This window comes from Chiloscyllium plagiosum, chromosome 21 (genome assembly GCF_004010195.1).
Source record: "Chiloscyllium plagiosum isolate BGI_BamShark_2017 chromosome 21, ASM401019v2, whole genome shotgun sequence".
Taxonomy (NCBI): Eukaryota; Metazoa; Chordata; class Chondrichthyes; order Orectolobiformes; family Hemiscylliidae; genus Chiloscyllium; species Chiloscyllium plagiosum.
The window spans coordinates 27661201-27683525 of record NC_057730.1 but is presented as its reverse complement, the minus strand read 5'-3'; the positions used below and the strand labels follow the sequence as shown (position 1 = coordinate 27683525).

General features: G+C 40.0%; 1 protein-coding gene across 15 annotated transcripts in view; it reads left to right on the top strand.

The window, feature by feature from the left end:
* The window catches only part of rbfox1 (RNA binding fox-1 homolog 1), a 1725607-nt gene that overhangs the window by 1309227 nt on the left and 394055 nt on the right, over nucleotides 1–22325 (top strand). The window lies entirely within an intron of this gene.

Sequence of the window (22325 nt, the reverse complement as noted above, 5' to 3'; positions counted from 1 at the left end):
ACGAAGCCTGGAGGAAGAGCACCTCGTCTTCAGCCTAGGAACCCTCCAACCACACGGGAAGAATGTAGATTTCTCCAGCTTCCTCATTTCCCTTCCCCCCACCTTATCTCAGCACCGCCCTCTTGACCTGCAATCTTCTTCCCAACCTCTCTGTCCCCACCCCCTCTCCGGCCTATCACCCTCACCTTAACCTCCTTCCACCTATCACATTCCCAAAGCCCCTCCCCCAAGTCCCTCCTCCCTACTTTTTATCTTAGCCTGCTTGGCACACCTTCCTCATTCCTGAAGAAGGGCTTATGCCCGAAATATCGATTCTCCTGTTCCTTTGATGCTGCCTGACCTGCTGTGCTTTTCCAGAAACACATTTTTAAGCTCTGATCTCCAGCATCTGCAGTCCTCACTTTCTCCTGCAGACTTGGAAAGTCTAGGTCATCATTAGTTAAACATGATTTCCCCTGAATAAATGCCTGCTGACTTTTTTCAGTTAACCCAGCTTTGTCCGTATTCCAATTAATTGTTTGCGAAATTATCGGTTCCTGAAGTTTTCCACCAACAAGTTTAAATTGGCCGGCCTGTACCTCTTTATTTTGAGGTGTAATATTTGCAATTCTCCAGTCTTCTGGCATTACCTTGGAATCTGAGGAAGGCTGAAACCTTGTGGCCAGTGCTTCTGTAATTTCTAATCTTGCTTAACTCCTTGGATGTATCTCATCTAGTCCTGGTCCTCTGTCACCTTTAAACACAGACAGCTTTTCTAATACCACCTCCTTATTGATGGTAACCCTTCTCATGTCTAAATGTTTTCCTCTTTACCATGGCTTATGTAGCATCATCTTCCTTTCTAAAGACATTTTGCAAAGTATTCTTGTTTTAATACCACTGTGATACCCTCTGTTTTCAGAGGGCGTAAATTCCTTTTTGGTTCCTATTTGACTCTCTTTCCCCTTTTTATCTCCCCTTTTATTTACGGAAAGAAGACTTGGCAATCCAAGTCTTGAAAAAATATTGACTGTCCATTTCTCCTAACACTCGCTGTTTGCTTCTTTCACTTGTATTTCTGCTTCTTGTTTGACCCTCCAATATTCAGCCTGGTTCCCATCTATTTTCTACCTGATGGTTGTCATCAGCACACTTATTTCTTCTTTAATTCAATATCTTTCTTTTCTCATGCATGGGCCTCTGACTTAGTTTACCATACCGCTTCCTTTTGCTGCCTTGACTGTGCCTGAATTATCTCTTCTTTAAAAGTAACCCATTGCTCAATTATTACTTTTCCTGTCGACCTTTGACTGCAATTTATTTGGTCCAGATTCATTCTTACCTCATTAAAGTTTAAATTCCTCTGGAAAATTATTCTTACTCTGGATTTTTATTTGTCCTTGTTCCATGGTCAGCCTAAATCTCACTACACAATGATCACTGTCTCCTAAACGTTCTCCTACTGACATTTGTTCCACCTCATTTCCAAGGACGAGGTTCAGCAATGTCTCCTTCCTTACTGGGTTGGAAACCCACTGCTACAGAAACTCTCTTCCTCGTACATTCTAGGAACTCTTGCTGCTCACCCTCCCCACCTCTCCATTGCTTCTCTCCCAGCCAAGATTCTGATAATTCAAGTCTCCCGCTTATGACTACCTTTTTGCATGTCTGTTTGCACGTAGTTGTTCTGCAAATTCTCTTCCTCTACATCCTTCCCACTATTTGGTGATTTGTACACAACATCGAACAATTACATATTATTCATTATGTAGCTGTAGCCAAATAGATTTATTTTCCTCAGCCCCTTTCAGGTATCCTCACTCTCCAGTACTTCAATGACCTTAATTAAAACTGCCACCCATCACCTTTTCTTTGTTCCTCGCCCCGAACATTTTGTATCCAGGAATATTTAAACCCAACCATGCCTTTCTTGAACCAAGTCTCTATAATAGACACAACTTTGTATTTTCACCTGGCAATCTGCAACTATAATTCACCAACTTTATTTATCATAGTATGCGTTCCTGTATGTGAGCAGCAATCCTGATTTACACTTTTGTTTATTTCTCCTGACTCTGACTTCACCTATCAACTTGGCATTCCTTTTATTGCCATGCTGTCTATCCTTGCCAGTACTTTGTGCACCTTGGTATTCTTCACTGATTTTTCTCTTGGTACTGGGGACCAAAAGCACCAGCAAAGTGCCTCATAAGGAACCCAACCCAGTGCAATTTAGGTGCAACTGGTTTGCCTGATAATTCGAACCCAGAGACAGTCCCAACAAGCTGAAGCCCTCTTTCCTATATTGCCTTTGACAGCTACATGTTCATTTGCTTTCTTCTGATTTTCAAACAATTATAGTAATTATAGTAATCTGAAGATTACTACTTTTTAATACTGTTTGCTGATTTCCACCCGAGTTTGAATGCAGGACCACATCTTTATTTCTGCCTGTGTTATCTGTGCCAATGTGGGACATGGCTGTTAGCTGCCCCAGCCCCTTCAGGGTGTTCTGCAGCTGCTCAGTGACTACCTTGACCTGACACCCGGGAGGCAATGCACCATCCTAGATTCCTGTCTGTCGCTGCAGAAACACTGGTCTACTCCCCTAACTACCAAATCATCTATCACTACTTCACTTCCTGTCTTCCTTCTACCCTCCTGTATGTCTGAGCTACCTGTGGTGCCATTGACTTGGCTTTGAGTGGATTTTCAGATAAACCATCATAGCCAACAGTATTCTGAAGAGAATACTGTTTGAAGAGTAGGTTGCACTCCTAATCTATCTGCCTACCACTTTTTGACATTCAAGTGAAAGAGTTACTAATATTGATAAATCCATTAACACTTCTTACTAATAGTAATCTCCCTTGTACCAATTTAAATTACTCCCTCAATTACAGAGGAGGGGGGAGCACTTAACTCAACACCAATCATCTAGCCAATCACTTAATTAGTGCTTCCAGTCTCATCATCCCATTCATTTGATTAATACTTCCAGTTGTCATATCATGTCCTGCTATTGGACTCTGGCTGTTTCTCTTAGTCTACTCTTTTTATCTTAAACATCAAAACTACCCATTCTTCTCTAATCACCAAACTCTCTCAAATTCATATTCAGTGACAAACTGCTCTCTTCCTGCTTTCTTACAATATGCAGGACTCAATATTTTTACTCATTGAAATTTTACATCAGTGACTGAGCACTACTGGCTTGAGAAACCAGTTCAAACCAGCTACCTCATTATCTAACAGTAGCAATCTCTCCAGTAAGGAGTTTACTTATCCCTAGCTAAGACGGGAAGAAACTTAGCATTTAACTACAGCTTAGTGTTAAAGTTAAATGCAAACCTGGATTAAATTTTAGTGAGAGATTAATGTTAAAGATCATTCACTCACCAGATTTCCCAGTTTACACTCTGTATGTATGATGTGGAGGTGTTGGTGTTGGATTGGGGTGGACAAAGTTTAAAAATCACACAGCACCAGGTTATAGTCCAACAGGTTTATTTGAAAGTTCAAGCTTTCGGAGTGCCTCTCCTTTGTCAGGTGATGAAGGAGCAGCATTCCAAAAGCTTGTACTTTCAAATAAACCTGTTGGACTATAACCTGGTGTTGTTTAGTTTTTAATTCCATATGTAACAATTAGAAATGTTTACAAATTTCTGGGAATTTGTCCTGGGATAAATAGGGTGGAGTAAACCTTCTTCTCACCTCCGCAGGGGTGCTTCCTGATTGCATCTAAAATTCCTGTTCAGACGTGGTGACATATTGTAGACATTTCCTGAACTTCTTTCTACCACTGGGAAATCTGGTTCAGTGAGACCAGGGCAGCAATGCAATGTCACTGCAGCATTTTGGCAAACTGGAAGTTTGAGGTGTTGTGCCAACTGAATGGGCTTAAATCTTTAAACCAGTTAATAATTTGCTCCTTTTACGAATGGCAGACCAGAGTGGAGTTTGATCTTTCCAATAGAAATTGAGCTCACTTTGCCAGACTCGTAATAGGGCTGATGATACATGCAGCTGCACAGTGAAACAGCACCAATGGGATTTCAGATCATTGATATCATGCATTCAGCCCGATTCCCTCATTGATATTCATGTGAAAGAACATCAGAAATAGCAGAGGAATAGACCATATGGTGAATCGAGCTAAATCTTTGCCATTCTATACATTGCATAACTGAATTTGTACATTAACTTCACTTTTCCTGCACAATCCCTTCATCCATTGTTTCCTTTACTACCACAAAATCTATCTCAGAAATGAGTATCTTCATCAATTGACAATCCACAGTCTTTTTTCATAGAGAATTCCAAACACACACAATCCTTTGAGTGAAGATATTTCTCCTTCTCACCATCCCGAAATGGTTTGACCCGTTTATCCTGAGAATGTGACCCTTTGTTCTAAATGCTCCATCCAGGGGAGCGACCTCTCAGCATCTACCCTATAAAACTCTTGAAGTTTGAATTATTTTGGTCAGATCACCTTTTTCATTTTTTTTGAAAATCTGGAGAATATACCTGCAGGTAAATAACTTCATCCCATAGGAGAGTGTTTCCACTCTCAATCAACCTTGTGAATCTTTTAGATATGCTGTAAGGCTAGTATATCCTTCCTTGAGTAAGGAAACCAAGCTGTATACAATCTTCAAGTGCTGTCTCACCAAAACCATACATAATTGCAGTGAAACCTCCTTGCACAAGTCTGCATAACGACTGGAGGAAGAACGCCTCATCTTCTGCCTCAGAACACTTCAACCCCAGGGCATCAATGTGTCTCCACGCTTCAGGCTCTCTGCCTTTATTCCTGATGAAGGGCTTTTGCCCGAAACGTCAATTTTATTGTTTCTCAGATGCTGCCTGAACTGCTGTGCTTTTCCAGCACCACTAATCCAGAATCTGGTTTCCAGCATCTGCAGTCATTGTTTTTACCTATAAAATCTAACATTCCTAATGAAGGGTTTTTGCTTGAAACGTTAATTCTCCTGCTTCTCCAATGCTGCCTGACCTGCTGTGCTTTTCCAGCACCATACCCTCGACTCTGATTTTCAGCATCTGCAGTCCTCGCTTTCTCCTCCTCCATATTACAATGATTAATTAGGAAACAAATACACGGTCACTAGTTCCCACTTTGTGAAATTTTGCGAAAGAATGAAGAAAGGTTCACTGTAAATTGGACCCCACACCACATTCCCCCATAACTATCCAAACGGGAATATCTTTCACATGATAGCACCAGTAATGTCATGGTTCAGATTCAGTTCAATTGAACATTAAATAATTGAAAAGATATGAATTGTACATTGTAGACAAATAAAAAACGTAGTTCTTCAGACATGGAAATTTGTACAGACTGTAAAGGAAGGAGGAAGTTGGAATTCATGTCATCCCCAAGTGTTTTACTATGGAAGTACAGTCATGGTATGCACAGCCAGATTGTTAATGTCGGACCAGATAATCAGTTTGTCATGCTGTTACCTCTGGAAAGAATGTTGGCTAGGCCATGTGTTTTTACTGAATTCTTTGATTTAATTCTTTACAAGTGAGTCAATTTTCATAAACCTAATATTATGATTAAAATCATAAGGCACCATTAATGGGAGGAAAGATTCCTTGGGTCACGTTTACTCTGTTGGTAGAGTCATAATGGCTAACACATCACATATATTACATTCCTGATGAAGGGCTTTTGCCCAAAACATCGATTTTCCTGCTCCTCGGATGTTGCCTGACATGTTGTGCTTTTCCAGCAGCATTCTGATCTCAACATATATTATATTGTTGACAAAGTTCAATCATATTTCATAAATATGTGGTATATCACTACATCATTCATTGCATGATTCAAAACATTGAATTAGTAGTGTTCACATGAGCCATAGGGAAAGAACACATTCCGAGTAAGACACAGTCAATGTGTGTACTTCTGGGAATTTGGTGCACTGTTTACTTTTTGTTGTGGTTTATGTAATGACTACATTCTTTAGTAATGAGGTCCAGGGAGTAAAGACCTTAGATTAATTGATATTACTCTATCATACATCTTTGTAAAGGTTTAATTTGAAGAGATAAGTCCTAGCTGGTTTGCTCTTCCTGCTCTTTGGGAAGTCAGGCAAATTTCTAGTGTCGGGGCCAGCATGTGTGCAGGCAGTTTCTCCAGCTGCAGCTCCTGGAAGCTCACGGTTTGGAGCTGGAGCGGTTGTTGGGGACATTACAGGGTATCCGTAAGGCAGAGAGTATCATGGATAACACACATGGGGAGGTGGTGGTCAGCTGAGACTCCATAGGCAGGAAGGGAATGGTAATCACCAGGTGCAGCAAGGGGACTAGCCAGGTATTGCAGGAGTCTCCTCTGGCTATTCCTCTGCAAAACAGGCTGTTGAAGAAAATGGCCTCTCAGGAAAACAGCAACAGCCACATTCATTGTACCATGTGGGTTGGCTCTGCTTCATTGGAGAGGAATAAAAAAAAAAGTGTGGGAATGCAATAGCAGTTGGGAATTGAATTATAAGGAAAAAGGCAGACGTTTCTGTAGTAGCAAACAAGACTTCAAGATGGTGCAAGGGTCAAGGGTGTGTCAGAGTAGCTACAGGACAAACTGGCTATGGACAGTGAACAGCCAGTGGGCATGGTACACATTGATTCCAACCACACAGCTTTTTTAAAAAAAGGATGAAGTGCTTAAAGCAGAATAAAGGGAGTTTGAAAGTAAGTTGGAAAATAGGGTGGGAAAGCTTGTGGTCTTAGGATTGCTACCAGTGCCACATGCTAGAGAGAATAGAAATAGCGGGATGTATCAGATGAACATGTAGCTGACTAGATTGTGCAGAGTTGGGGGATGGGGGTGGTAGAAGAGTGTTTCAGATTCTCCCTATTGGGACTAGCCCAAACTGGGTCTGCTGTCCTGGGGAGAATATTTGCTAGCGTGGTGAGGGAGACTTTATTCTGAAATGGCAGGGGCACAGGAACCCTGTTGAAGGAGTCAGAGGAAGGGGAATCAGGGACAAGAACCCAAGACAGAAAGGGCAATAAAAAAAAGTGATACGCACAGCAATCAAAGGCTATGGTCAGACAGGATCACAGTGGAAAATAATGGGAATGGAACAAATAATGTTTTAGAATAGAATTCCTACAGTGTGGAAAGAGGCCCTTCAGCCCAATAAGTCCACACCGACCATTAGAAGAGTAATCTACCCAAACCCATTCCTCAATCCCATTACTCTAAATTTACCCCTGATTAATGCACCTAACCTTCACATTCCTGAACACCTGGGCTATTTAGCATGGCCAATTCATCTAACCAGCACATCTTTGGACTGTGGGAGGAAATCGGAGCACCCAGAGGAAAACCCACACAGACACAGAAAATATGCAAACTCCACACAGACAAGGTTAGAATCAAACACAGGTTCCTGGCACTGTGAGGAAGCAGTGTTAACCACTGAGCCACCATGTTAAAAAGACAAGCCTCAAGGCTTCATAGAGTATTCACAATAACGTGGATGAATGATTTATCCAAATAGACGAAAACAGGTGTGATATCATCAGAGTTATAGAGACATGAGTGACCAGGAATGGGAATTGATTACCTCAAGGTATTCAGTATTTGGAAAGAAAAGGCGGTAGAGTTGCATTGCTGATTAAAGGGAAAATTAGCACAATAGCGAAAAAGGATATTAATTCTGATATGGAGAATCTGTATGTTTCCATTATAAAAGGTTTAACAGCTAAGCACTTGGAAAATCATAGCAGGGATATACGAAGCAAAACCCTGCTTGACAAATTGAATGGAATGTTTTGCAAATGGAATTTGTAGAGTTGAAGGGAGAGGTGTGGTTTATTTGGACTTTCAGAAATCTTTTGACCAAGTTCCACATAAAAGATTAATGTGAAAAATTAAAGCATACAGGATTTGGGGGTGGGGGTGGTGTGTTGAATTGGATAGAAAACTGGAAGACAGAAAACAAAGTGTAGAAATAAGCATGAATGACAGGCAGTGACGAATAAGGTACCACAGGGGATCAGTGCTAGGACCCCAACTATTCCCAATATGTATTAATGATTTGAATGAAGGAACTAAATGTAATATCTCCAAATTTGCAAATGCCATCAAGTGGGTGTTTAAAAATTCCTTTACTGTTCAAAAAATTATCTTTCTGAGCTAATAAAAAACATTTCAATGAGGAAGCCTGGGAGTGGATTTCCACAGATTCACAATCCTCTGGGTGAAGAATTTCTTTCTCAATTCTGTTCTAAATCTGCTCCCCCTATTTTGAGGCTATGCCCTCTTGTCCTGGTTTCACCTGCCAGTTGAAATGTCCTGGAAGAAAGTGACGACTGCAGATACTGGAGAGTCAAAGTTTGAAAAGTGTGACACTGGACAAGCACAGCAGGTCAGGCAGCATCCGAGGAGTAGGGAATCAATGTTTCAGGCAAAAACTCTTCATCAGAGATGTGGGGGTGAAAGGGGCTGAGAAATAAATAGGGGGTGGGGGTGAAGTAGCTTGGAAGTGATAGGTAGATGCAGGTGGGGGGGTAATAATGATAGGTAGGACGGGAGGGTGGAGTGGATAGGTGGGAAAGAAGATGGACAAGTAGGACAGTTCAAGATGGCGGTGCCGAATTGGAGGGTTGGATCTGGGACAAGACCGGGGGAAGGGAGATAAGGAAACCAGTGAAGTCAATGTTGATGCCTTGTGTCGAGGATCCCAATATGGAAGATGAGGCGTTCTTCCTCCAGGCGTCAGGTGGCTTGGATTTGGCAGTGGAGGAGGCCCAGGACTTGCATGTTGAAGTGGTTGGCCATAGGGCGGTGGGGCTGGTTGGTGCGTGTGTCCCAGAGATGTTCCCTGAAACCATCTGCGAGTTGGCGTCTCGTCTCCCCATTGTAGAGGAGACCACATCGAAAGCAAATAGATAAGATGTTTGGATGTGCAGGAAAATCTCTGCCAGATGTGAAAAAATCTTTTGGGGCCTCGGATGGAGGTGAGGGAACAGGTGTGGGTGCAGGTTTTTACACCTTTTGTGGCAGTCAGGGAAGGTGCCAAGAGTGGAAGGTGGTTGGTGGGGGGCATGGATCTAACGAGGGACTCATGGATGGAATGGTCTCTGTGGAATACAGATGGGGTGGGGAGGGAAATATATCTCTGGTAGTGGAGTTTGATTGTAGGTGGCAGAAATGGCAGAGGATGATGCTCTCTACTTCTATCTTATATCTATTCTCTTCATAATTTTGTTTCTATAAGATCTCCCCTCATTCTTCTAAATTCCAATGAATATAATCTCTACTCTGTCTTTCCTCATAAGCCAACCCCTCGTGGTCGGAATCAACCTAGTCAACTTCTTTTACACCCCTTCTAGTGCCAGTACGTCCTTTCTCAAATAAGGAAACCAAAACTGCACACAGTACGCCAGGTGTGACCTCGCCAGTACCCTCTACAGCTGTAACATAACCTCCCTGCTTTTAAATTCAATCCCTTAAGCAATGAAGGACAACATTTCATTTGTCTTAATTACCTGTTGTACCTGCAGACCAACCTTCTGTGATTCATGCACAAGGACACCCAAGTCCCTCTGTGCAGCAGCATGCTGCAATTTTTTATTATTCAAATAATAATCCTTTTGTCTGTTATTCCTCTCAAATGGATGACTTCACATTCATTACCATTTTACTCCAACTGCCAGACCTTTGCCCACTCATTTAGACAATCTATGTCCCTCTGCCAAGTTTCACAGTCCTCTATCCATGTTGCTCTATCACTCATCTTAGTGTCATTTACCAACAGGGGTGGCACGGTGGCTCAGTGGTTAGCACTGCTACTTCACAGCACCAGGGACCCAGGTTTGATTCCAGCCTCGGGTCACTGTCTGTGTGGAGTTTGCACATTCTCCCTGTGTCTGCATGGGTTTCCTCCGGGTGCTCCGGTTTTCTCCCACAGTCCAAAGATGTGCAGTTCAGATGAATTGGCCATGCTAAATTGCCCATAGTGATAGGCGCATTAGTAGGGAGTAGGCGAATGGTTCTGGGTGTGTGGATTTGTTGGGCTGAAGGGCCTGTTTCCACACTGTAGGGAATCTAATCTAAATCTACACGTGGTCCTCAATTCCAAATCATTTATGTAAATTGTGAGTAATTGTAGTCCCAATACTGATCCCTGAGGCACACCACTAGTTACTGATCGCCAACCAGAAAAGCACTCATTTATCCCCACTGTTTGCTTCCTGTTTGTTAACCAATCCTCTATCCTTTGCCCATAATGCCATGCATCTTTATCTTATGCAGCAGCCTTTTGTGCGAGATGAGAAATTTCTTCACCCAGAGAGTGATGAGCCTGTGAAATTTATTACAACAGGATGTAATTAAGGCCAAAATATTGTATGAATTTAAGAAGAGGGATAAAGCAGGAACATGCTATTGAGTTGAATGATCAGCCATGATTGTAATGAATGGTGAAGCAGGGCCAAAAAGACCACTCCTGCTCTTATTTTCTCTGGTTCTGCGATTTATTACATTGCCAATTGTGCTGGTGTCTTTCATTAATTTAATTTAAAGAAATGAAGGATAAAGGTAGGAGGGAAGTACATTTAAAAGTAAAGTTTGCCACTGATAATTGCTGAAAGGTTTGCGTTTCAACTTCTGAATAAGCCGTAGTATAACAGTCAGTTCTGTAGAAGATCGACTATTGTTCCCTGACTGTAGTCATTAGGAGCCAAAAGAGGTGCAAATTGACTGATTGAACTGTAGTACAGCCAACTCGGTTAATTCATTTCAGTTACACATGGTATTATTTCCAAAATATATTGTGCGGCAAAATAGACTGTAGTAAATAATATATTCTGGGTGTATACATTTTGGAACAGCAAATGAATTCTGTTCATTTGAAGTTCTGTCACCTCTATGAGCAAGTCAAGAAAAAGACACTAAACGTGAACACAATCAGTCATCAGTTCATGCGAGAGCCCTCACATTTATAATGGTAGTGTATATACACTAATTACAATAGCATAACTTCATGAGAAAACTGTTTTTCTGATCCCAAAAGGTATTGCTTTGACAAACTTTAGGTCAGAAGATTAGAGTAGTACTTTGATGTTCATAACTGGTTGTGAATTTACTTCTGTGGAGATTTGCTTTTGTTATTGTGAACTGTCCTTGTGTTCATACTACTTGAAATGAAAGAGGAGTCAGTGTTGGGAACCCAGCTTTATTTCCTTTCTTACATAAAATCTTGGCTTGCTATTGGCATATTTGAAATAGGTACACTGCAGTGCATCGGTCAGTTCTAACTGAATGGGTGAATTGTTTGAAAATTTTAAACTGTGGGTTAATTGCTGCCAGTCTGAAAGTAGGATGGCATAGAGGTCAATTTGTGAACTTCTTCAAAGAAAAGCTGACTCAATAAATCAACATAAAGCAGGACCCACATCTCCAGTTTATTATAGAAAGGGACTCTATCAGTTAAAATGTTTCAACATTGAGTTTATGCACAAATGGCACATCTTTTGCAACTTTTAGAATCACCCTGTTGATGTTTAGGGTTACATTGGAATTTTCATGATTTGGAGATGCCGGTGTTGGACAAGGGTGTACAAAGTTAAAAATCACACAACACCAGGTTATAGTTCAACAGGTTAATTTAGAAGCACTAACTTTTGGAGCGCCGCTCTTTCATCAAGTGGTTGTGGTGATGGAGCCTGATGAAGGAGCAGCGCTGATGTGTGATTTTTAACATTGGAATTTTCAGTAATTTAGCAGAAATGTTGAACAAATGAGTGAATTAATTAAATAAATCATCCTATAAACTTGAGGCACATTGTCAGAAGGCTTAGAATTATTTTTAGTAAGCTATAAGCTGCCCAGGAGGACCCTCAATATGAAACTTTGTTTTTGTTTTGAATATGGTTGGGAAAATAAAGAGGTTTAGTCTTTAATACTGTAGTGTTATTTAAATACCACCAGGTGCTGCCAATGTCTAGGAGAGCTCTTTCAGTATTTTCGGGAGGTACTGAGGTACAAAGATGCAGCAAAAAACATAATAAAGCATCTAATTAATTTACAAAGTTACGAACAAGACTGTTGGCAAGGATTAGTGTAGCAAGCAACATCAAATGTGTAAGGACAAAACATGGCTACAATTTTCTTATCGCAGATTTGTTCCATAACAATTAGAGATATGAACTGCAAAATATGTAGTATGTATGAACATAAACCCCTGCTGGGCATCACTGAAAAAGATTGAGTTGTTTAATTGCATCTATTTAAGGTGTACTCTCACATTCAAATTTAATTTATTATAATTATTTATTTCATGAAGCAGGCATGAGTCAAGTAATTAAATTAAAGCTTCGCCTAGAGGTTATCTTGAGAGTTTGAGTACTTTCGATCATTTTCATAGAGAAGGAATGACAGAAGCAATTTCAGTGCAGCAACTTCATAAATGTGTTCGGTTAACATTATATCTTCAGTTATTAAGATTTTAACAAGCAGAACAGAAATGGTGCACATTTATTCCAAAGGGAAGCTATGTAAGAGAGTTTTTTAATGCTTCATTTGATGGTTCATTCAACATTATCAATGCACTTTTTAAAATGAGTGAAATTATATATGATTCCTCCAAATCTTACAAATCCTGACTATTCCAAAGTTTGATTATTCATGTATTGAGGGGTGACCTTATAGAGGTTTACAAAATTATGAGGGGCATGGATAGGATAAATAGACAAAGTCTTTTCCCTGGGATCGGGGAGTCCAGAACTAGAGGGCATAGGTTTAGGGTGAGAGGGGAAAGATATAAAAGGGACCTAAGGGGCAACGTTTTCACGCAGTGGGTGGTACGTGTATGGAATGAGCTGCCAGTGGATGTGGTGGAGGCTGGTACAATTGCAACATTTAATGGCATTTGGATGGGTATATGAATAGGAAGGGTTTGGAGGGATATGGGTCGGGTGCTGGCAGGTGGGACTAGATTGGGTTGGGAAATCTGGTCGGCATGGACAGGTTGGACCAAACGGTCTGTTTCCATGCTGTACATCTCTATGACTCTCTATGAATGTCGGCATTGACTTAATAGCAACCAACCCTGCAACAGGGTAAAATATTATTGTTGAAGCTCAGGCCAGGGCCGAAGCAAAAGCTTTTAAATCTGCACTTCCTTGCAGAATGTTACTGTTGGTGCCTTTTCAGCGAAGTCATTAAACCAATATCCTGGTGGTCCTCTCAAGAGTACATGATGCCCTTTGAAGATGTGTAGGAGCATTGCCATCATGGCAATAATTTATCTCTGAACTAATGCTATTAAACCCATTATATGATATGGCTGTTTTTGGGACCTTGCTATGTACAAATTGGCTACAGTGCTTTCCTATATTAGACTTTGAAAGTACTTCTTCAGCTGTTAAATGAATTGAGATGCCACGAGGTCATGAAAGGCACTAAATAAATATGATTTTTTTTCGTTTTCTATTCATCAATTCTAGTTATTACATGAAAAGTCATGCTTCACAAGCTTTAATGATAAACTTAACCACCACTGCAAAATCAACGCACTTCAAGTCAGGAAATAGGCCCGAGGTCTGCACAGAGAGATAGTGTTAAAAACTAATAAATAGATACCTAATTCAATTGACTTTGTGGACTTTTCTACTACACTTGATGAAAACCTTCAAATGCTTCTTTTTCAAGTTTCCCTGTTTCATAACGTATTTATATCTCCAACTTTTGAAATGTTCTGTTTGATCTCCATGTGAGGCTACATGTTTAGAACAGTCTGTTACCATAGTTACTTAGAAAGATATTTTGCTCATTTCCTGCAGTTTGTCACGCATATATTGTTTGGAAATGATAGCAGTATCCCTAATAGACACTTGCAGGTTCATAGGTGAAAAAATAATCCCAAAGTTCCTTGCTGTAATTATGAGTCATTGCTTTGATGGCACTTTGTGGAAGCAATTATACGTCCACACTGTGCTAAGAATGAATTACCCAAGTAATGTTAGATTTGTTTCACAATTAAGGACAGATGAGAGAGGCAGAACTTGAGTAGTGTGTTCAGGCATGGTGAGCATAAAGGCCACACAGTCATCAAGTTAATCTAATCAATGGTGGATTGAGCAATGCTGTGATGTGGTTTTCTCCGTCTGAATTTAATGTAAATTCTGTTACAGCAGCACTGCCTGATATGCCTGCAGCTTTGTTCTGATCAGCAGAAAACCCTTCAGTAACAGTTCAGTGAAGCAGCACAAGCCCACCAAATTGATATTAGAACACTGGATGCGAATGTTTTTATTCAGAGAAAATAGGAAAATGACTAATTTTACCGTCTATCAGTTAAAAACGTAGCACAGCTTCATTTAAACATCATATTTGAGCAAAATTCTTCACAACCTCCAGAATATATTTTAAAACGTGTGATTCATGAAAATAACAGTTGACACAGACTTGTATCCAAAAGTGGCTTGTTTGTTTTTTGATATGTTTATAATCAGTCACTTCAGAATAGCCAAAGCTATGTGAGCATATACCACAGTGAATATTAAAATGAGGATAAGCAAAATGATTGGTACTCAGAATAAAATGCTCTGATTTCTGATCTATGTCTGTGACTTAAACCAAAATTCCACTGCTTAGAAATTAAAGGTCTGACTGTAACCAACTGAAAACATACAGACAGTCAACGGTGAGTGACCAGAAGTCTGTGTCCAACTGTCTGACACGTCAAGTATGACATCGTCATCATGACACTTTGCCAGTTGTATTGAGCTGTGTTTATGGTAATACATTTTGAGAATTTATATTTTGAAGTGTAGAAACTTTTTTCCAGTTGTCCGCATAGTCCCTGTTGATAAATACACTGTCCCAGATAGACAGGATTGTAAGGATCAAGTGCCTATGTTTAGTCACCAGGCTGAGTTGAGATCAGAGGCTATGCCTATGAGAGAAGCATTGCTGTTGTAACTGACCTCGGCTGCTGAGCTAAGGAGGGAATAAAAATCTGCTATTTCCCTCCACTGAAAGCTCATCATTATTCATTGCTAGCAAATATATCTGTATGGATCTCCAGTGAGGACAGTACTGGGCTGGGGCATCACTCATAATCAAACAGGCTGTCAAACCTCCCTCTCATGCCTAGTGCCTAGGAAGCAACCACTTGGGAGAGAGACCAGGATGTAGGTAGTCACAATAGAACCAATCCCAGTAAGAATGACCATTGTTAAAAAAGGGGAAAACAACTAATGGTCTTATCACAAATTCTAAAAGAATGCATTTTTTCTTTTTAACAGAAGCAACAAAACAACAAATATTGTGCGATCTTGCCTTCCAACTATCAGTGTTACCAAGTTAATGTGAAGTCAATTAAAATCTCTCCTCTAAGGCCTTTCATCTATGATGCATTTTGTAAACAAATTAATTTGTTTGTATTTTATAAGCCTTCCTTAAAAATCTTAATTCTTGCTATTTAAATATTGTAAAGTTATTCTCTCAAGTGAAGGAATAAAGCTAATCTCTGTTTTTGGCAGTGATGTTTGACTTAAACGGATTAGCTGATTAAGCAGTGAGAGCAGTGAACGTGTTTGCTGATGGTTTATGCCATGTTTATTCTTATGGACTGAGTTCCAGAGTACATAATAGGCATAAGATTTTGTCTGAGTTAAAAAGTTAAAACTTATTTAAAGCTGTCTCTGAGCTATTTTAACAAAGTCACATTTTTTCTTGAAAATCAGTAGACCCTGTTAGATGGAACTGTTAAGGTAGAATTTCTAACAGTGTCTACTGATTTGCCCATGAGATAGCAGGCAGTATGTCTGTCCATGGTTTCCCAGTTCATTGTGGTAGTGAGGCAGTTATCCTCTGTGGGTAAGGACTTCGAAAAGCAGCCATGTAGTGGTACATTATCATTTAAGCCCTTGTCACCTTATAATGAATTGTCAACCTTGGAGGAAGGCAGTGTGACTTGCCATTGTAATGGCAACTTGCAAAATGGAGTCATGAGTTAATTTTTTGAAAGCATGCTTGTATTATACTGCACCTTATTATATCTTTAAAACATTTCAAAGCAGTTCAAATCCTTTCGGAGTGTAGAAAGTTTTGGTTGATGAATGCGCACTGCATTTTGCTTCAGTATTGCCTCATCTATGACATTAACTTAAGGAGGTTGAGTTAGCCAAATTACCAAAAAATCCCTTTCTCTCTTTTTGAATGGTGATGTAGGATGCATTAGAACATAGATAGTTGTCTATTATTGGTTGGATTTGGCTACCAAGACAAGGCTCTCAAGTTGGGAAGTTGCTGCACTGCGTTTGATAAAAGGTACTTCAATTGCAGATTATTTTCTTCCAACAGGAGTAGGCAATGCAGGCACAATAGGACTGTTGCCACCCTGATCCCAGAGCATAGCCAACCTTGGCACTTGTCTGTCCTATTAGGAAGCCTGTCTCACTCCTTTGCGACTTTGTCCCTATTCTTTTAGAAGTTGTTCGGCTCTGTAGCCCATATCCGTCTCACCCAGTCACCCCTAACAGACCTCTGTTACTCCACCTATCCTTCTAAACGGCCCTTCATGTTCTCAAGGCCACCTCCATAGCCACTCATATTGTACCCACTATGTCCAGATGAAAACAAATAGATTTCTAACAGTATAATGTAAAGGTAAAATCACCATAGTCTTGCCAGATCGTAGGGCCATTCTCTTATTCAAGAGAGAGATGGTTGGTGGCAGTCACTGTGCCTTTGTCAAGGGGAAGACATGGAGAAGGAAAATCCTTCAGGGTAATCTCAACCGATGCAGGATTTGAACCTCTGCTGTTGGTGTCGTTCTGCAATACAAACCAGCCATTCAGCCAATTGAACTAACCAATATCCTTTCTAACAATACAATACAGTATAACTCTCAGTGCTACACACTTCATAGTGAGGGGAAAAAGGTCTCACTCTTAAAACCAACCTGTTGTAAAAATAAACAAACTTCTAGTCAGACCCCACATCATCTCCAGCTGATTCTTTAATAGTCTCTTTAAAGTGTCATTCAATCCTGAATTTCCAACCCCCTGCTGAGACTATTATAGCTTTGAAACTTAACCAAACATTCATCATGGAATAATGATGGCCCTTGAGGAATTGTCAAAAAAAAATTTCATTTAAATTTCAGGAAGGGGGCCTAGTTTTTTTTTCATCTTAAGACTGTCAATCAAAGTAGGCCAACAGAGCTGTTTTATCTGTAATTGACAGCTGCAGCTTGTTTTATTTTAAAATCTGAATAGCAAGGTATTATTGAAAATGGAGACCATAACAGCCATGCAGACATTAAATGCACATCAGGAGCACTTCTACTTCTTCATTATTAGACTCTCATCCTGCATATTAATACCCTTGCAATAGCCAAAATGAGGTTTATTTGAGTGGTGCACTGAGTTCAAAAGGTCCTGTTTGGATTTCCATCCTGGGTAAAACATGCCCAAGCTTCTTTTCCCCTCTCAACAAATATTGGATCCATCGGAAATGGGGGCTGGACTTTTGCATTCTACTGCTGCCCATTATTTTCATTTTGCTTTTAAATGTCTGAAGGAGCCTTCCCAACTTGGCAAAATTCCACCAGCTTTAAAAAAAAAACTAATTGGAAGCAGAACAATGCAGCATTTCTGCACTGGAATATCAACAGAATTTATACCCCTGATGTCAATATTGACAAATTCACAACATTCTGATCGAGAGGTGTGTGTGTGTGACCAATTGAGTAAGCTGATTCAGGTAACAATACTATAGAGCTAATAGTGATATTAGCCTTCAGTGGATCACGTAACTGGTGTTAATTTCAGGGATTAGTGCTATTGGCACTGAAGTTAGTATATCACATTATTGGTGTGACAGTATCAAGAGGTTTTATATTTTATGTGTTTTCAGCAGCAGGCTGATATTGTATATGTTATTTATGCATTTCACATTCTCGGCACTTTGTCCAGTGATCACATTGTTCGTTTCAGGTCAGCTTGAGAATTATAAACTGAGTAGACCAATAACTTCAATGTAATTTGATTGATTCAGGGAAAGATTACTGCAATAAAATGCAAATTACTTTTAAACACCAAGAGCTTGAGACCAAAATAATCACCATCAGTGATGCCATTTTGATATGCTTTTTATAATATTTGGTCACTAAAAAGACTCAGAGAAGGCACATTTTGGCATTGTGGATGATCATCCTCTGCACAAATCATGCATTTATAGCAGCTGAAAATGTGTTGCTGGAAAAGCGCAGCAGGTCAAGCAGCATCCAGGGAACAGGAGAATCGACGTTTCGGGCATAAGCCCTTCCTGAACAGCAACACATTTTCAGCTCTGATCTCCAGCATCTGCAGTCCTCACTTTCTCCTCATGCATTTATAGCAGTCAGTACTACTATGATGTGATACTAATATATTGTGTCTGGTCTTATTCACACCTTTAGTTTCAATGGCTGCCACCCAATAATACAGTCCAAACAAACTGTCCTAAATGAGTCTTGCATACAGGGAAATCATTACTTGAGAAACTAGAGCTATGGATCAGACGATGTCAGAGGCAAAGAATAATGGATTTCTTTTTGTAACTGGCTCTATGTGCATTCAGAATCTGTGGTATAAAGCACATTTGCAAATAAAGATTTAATTTATTTTAAATAGCAATTGAGGAATGAACAACATAATTAAATCGTTATGTGCTGCATGATAAAGCTAAAAGAGATTGTTAATTCTTGTTAAAAACTTGTTAATTCAACACTTTTACTAGTTCCTTATTCCAGTGATATATATTTACCGGAAGTTTGTGTATGTTTAATTACAATCATTTATTTGGCACTCCATTTCGAATATTAAAATTGACCCAAAGTATATGTTGCTTATTGTTGGAAAATAATAAATAGATAGCAATCCAAAAATAGCATAGTGTGCAGTTCAATTGTTCCAGTCAATTTGAAATCAGAATAAAGATCAACAGGCTGTTTCTCGTTTACTGTACAACTTTAGGATTTTGCAAGCCAATATGTCATTCCCAGTGGGATGTTTCTTGATGAAAGTAGCATGAATACACAGTATTAACATTGCTGGTTAAGTCAGAAATTTCTTTGGCTGCTGGGCATTTCTTAGAATTTTGAAGAACATAAAATTTCATCTCAGTATCAAAGCGTTGATATGGCCTTTGAGTAGCAATCACAGAATTAAAAGTGTGGAAAGAGTTGATAAAACTCAAAGCGTTAAAATTAAGGAGCCGCAAAATTAAACTGAGTCCATGATAATAGGAAAGTCTATGGCAACATTTGATCCTCACACTGTGATGCTCTTATTTTGCCCAAGGAAATTTTTAAAATAGTCTTTCTATTACCATTTCCTTTATATTTCCAACACATTATGCCTTTGTTCGCTGCACAAGTGTAACTGGACACATGTTCATAGTGTAGCAATACTGGTTTCAAAGCATTATGGTCAATTATTCCAGGCATGTTGTCTTTTCATTGTATGATGCCGTTATTCATACTTGTCAGTATTTTTGAATGGTATTTCTGAAGCTGTGTTTCAGTCTATTGCAAATCATTACAGGATTTTAACAGACTGGTTAAAAGTGAGTTTTGGAAATGCCATTAAATTATATGAAAGTAAGCTTCTAACTGGCTAAGAATAGTTGTAATGTCTACTAAAATGCATGCGTTCAGAGTTCACTTCAGGAGCCTTTGAAAAATGCCTAGAAAATATTTCATACAGACCAGGGTATCACACATTCAATTCTTAATCTGGGCTAAATTGGCTGATCTGAGTTGTGGTGCCTGCAGTAATGTTGTAACTCACCTCAGCAGGTCCATAGAGTGAGACATAATCCTCAACCAATGTCCACACTCTTGCACTTTGCAGGATGAATCAGCTTTGAAAGCCTTCACAATTGAATAGCCCCATGATGTTCCACTGTCTAGCCTCAGTTCGCAAATGAAAAATGAACCTGAGAGTGAGGCGTTGGAGAGCTGCCAGCGTCTATGTGTAGCACTTTTAAGAAATCACTCACCTACAGAACAGCAATGTAAAAGGTACTGATGCAGTGCACCAATTCAGTACAGTACATCCAATCTGCTGCAACCAATGCACTCTCACCCCTCAGGCGGCATCACAGTCAGAAATCCAGGGCAACATTAGTGTTATGATTGCTGATGACTCCAGTCCAATAATATACACGCATATCTTCGAATTCAATGCAGCGACATCCAGGTGATCCAGTGCAACGAGATTCATGATCTAAAGTAGCAATGGGCTTGTAGTCTAAGGTAGCAACAGATTGATGGAATTACATAGCACTTACATACATTTCCTTGAATTCAATGTAATAATGTCCACATGATCCAGGGCAACAATAGACTCTTGGTCCAGTATGTAATAGTCTTGAGATCCAGCGCAGCAGTATGTCAGAGATAGTGGTGGGAGATTGGATTCAAACTGATGACATAAATCTGGCTCTAATCTACCCGTCTCTGGATTTTACTTTGCATTTTAGGCAATATTAGGTAACTTGTTTGTTGGCGCCAGTTTGTCAAGTTATACCCATTAAATTACACCAGTATTGAGAGTTTATAAGTCACCTGTGGGTTTCCTGAGCTTATTGAAAATTTCCAGTAAAAATAAGGTAAGAACACAGTAGTAATTGAAGAGATCAGTTGGCAACAAATCCATGTCCACCTTTCTCACAATTCTTCAGTCAGGTTTGTCTCCATATCACAACACTGAAATGATCTGATTCAAAGCCTCAAGTGACTTTCTCTATATCTTTTAAGCACTATAACGTTTTCCCTTCTTGCAAACTCTGAATCCTTTGACTTCGAAGGACAAATGAGGAGAGGCATGGAAGACTGAATGACACTGACTTTGCATAATTTTACTTTTACCTATTTAGCAACAAATTCTCTTCCCACTTCAGCATTGTTACTCCTTGGCCCTGTCTTGCTCCTCATTGGCATATCCTTTTAAGGTTTCAAGTATTCACTGTGCTGATCAATACATGTATACTATTTCTTCTAATCTCTCTATTTCTGTACTGCCAGAATGTTTGCATGACACAACATAAACTTTGGAAAATCAAAGGCATTGTCTTAATGTCCCACCAGAGTCTTTGTTCCATTATTATTCATTCTCCATCTTCCAATTTTGCCCTTCCACTGCACTTTACTCTGACCCAACATTGTCAGATGTTGAACCTAACTTTGAAATTCCAGTACTTACTCACCCATAAACAGCTCATAGGTGCACAGTTTGCATTCTGTCAGGCTCCAGGCCTCATTAGAGCAAACATGGACAAGAGCTAAACTCAAGAGATAAGATGAGAATGACTTCCCTTGACATCAGGATAGCATTTGATTGAGTAAGGCAGCAAGGAGCCCTAGCAAAATCTGAATCAATGGAAAGTGGCTTCACTGGTTGGAGTCACACCTCTCCACAAAGGAAGCTAGTCAGGTTGGTGAAGGCGAAGGGCAATGCTACAGTGTGGCCTCAGAGTAATGCCCTAATACCACCATAACCCGCTGCTTCATCAGTGACCATTAAATATAACATGCAGCTATTTTGGGATAGTGCCATAGTGTTCGGTACTATTTTCAAGGTACTCAAGCTGTCCATGCTCACAAGCAGCAAGGCCTGGACAATATTCAGTCTTGGGCTTATAACTGCACATTTTTGCCACATGTGACAACCAGTGACTATTTTTAACAAGAGAGATTCAACATCTACCCTTGATATTCAATGGCATTATGGTAACTGAATCCCCGACCATCCTGGCAATACCAGTGACCAGGAACTGAACTGGATCAGCAGTATGTATAAACAGAAATTGCTGGAAGAACTCAGCAGCTGTGGAGAGAGAAACCAGAGTTAATGTTTTGAGTCCGGTGACCCTTCATCATATACTGTGGTGAGAAGAGCAGCTCAGAGGCTGGGAATTCTTTGACTCACCTCATGACTCTCTCAGACCTGTCTATCATTCACAGGGGGATCGATGTTTTGGGCAAAAGCCCTTTATCAGGAAGGGTTGATTCCTGATGAAGAGCTTTTGCCCGAAATGTCGATTTTCCTGCTCCCTGGATGCTGCCTGACCTGCTGTGCTTTTGCAGCACCACTCTAATCTAGACTCTGGTTTCCAGCATCTACAGTCCTTGTTTTTACCTATACATTCACAAGGGACAAGTCAAAAATGTGACTGGATACTGTCTGGTGTTCTAGATGAGTACAGGCGCAACAACACTCAAGAAGCTTGGCAACATCCAGGACAAAAACACTCATCCATCACCTTTAGCATTCACTCCATCCATCACTGGCTGATGGTGGCAGCAGTGGTA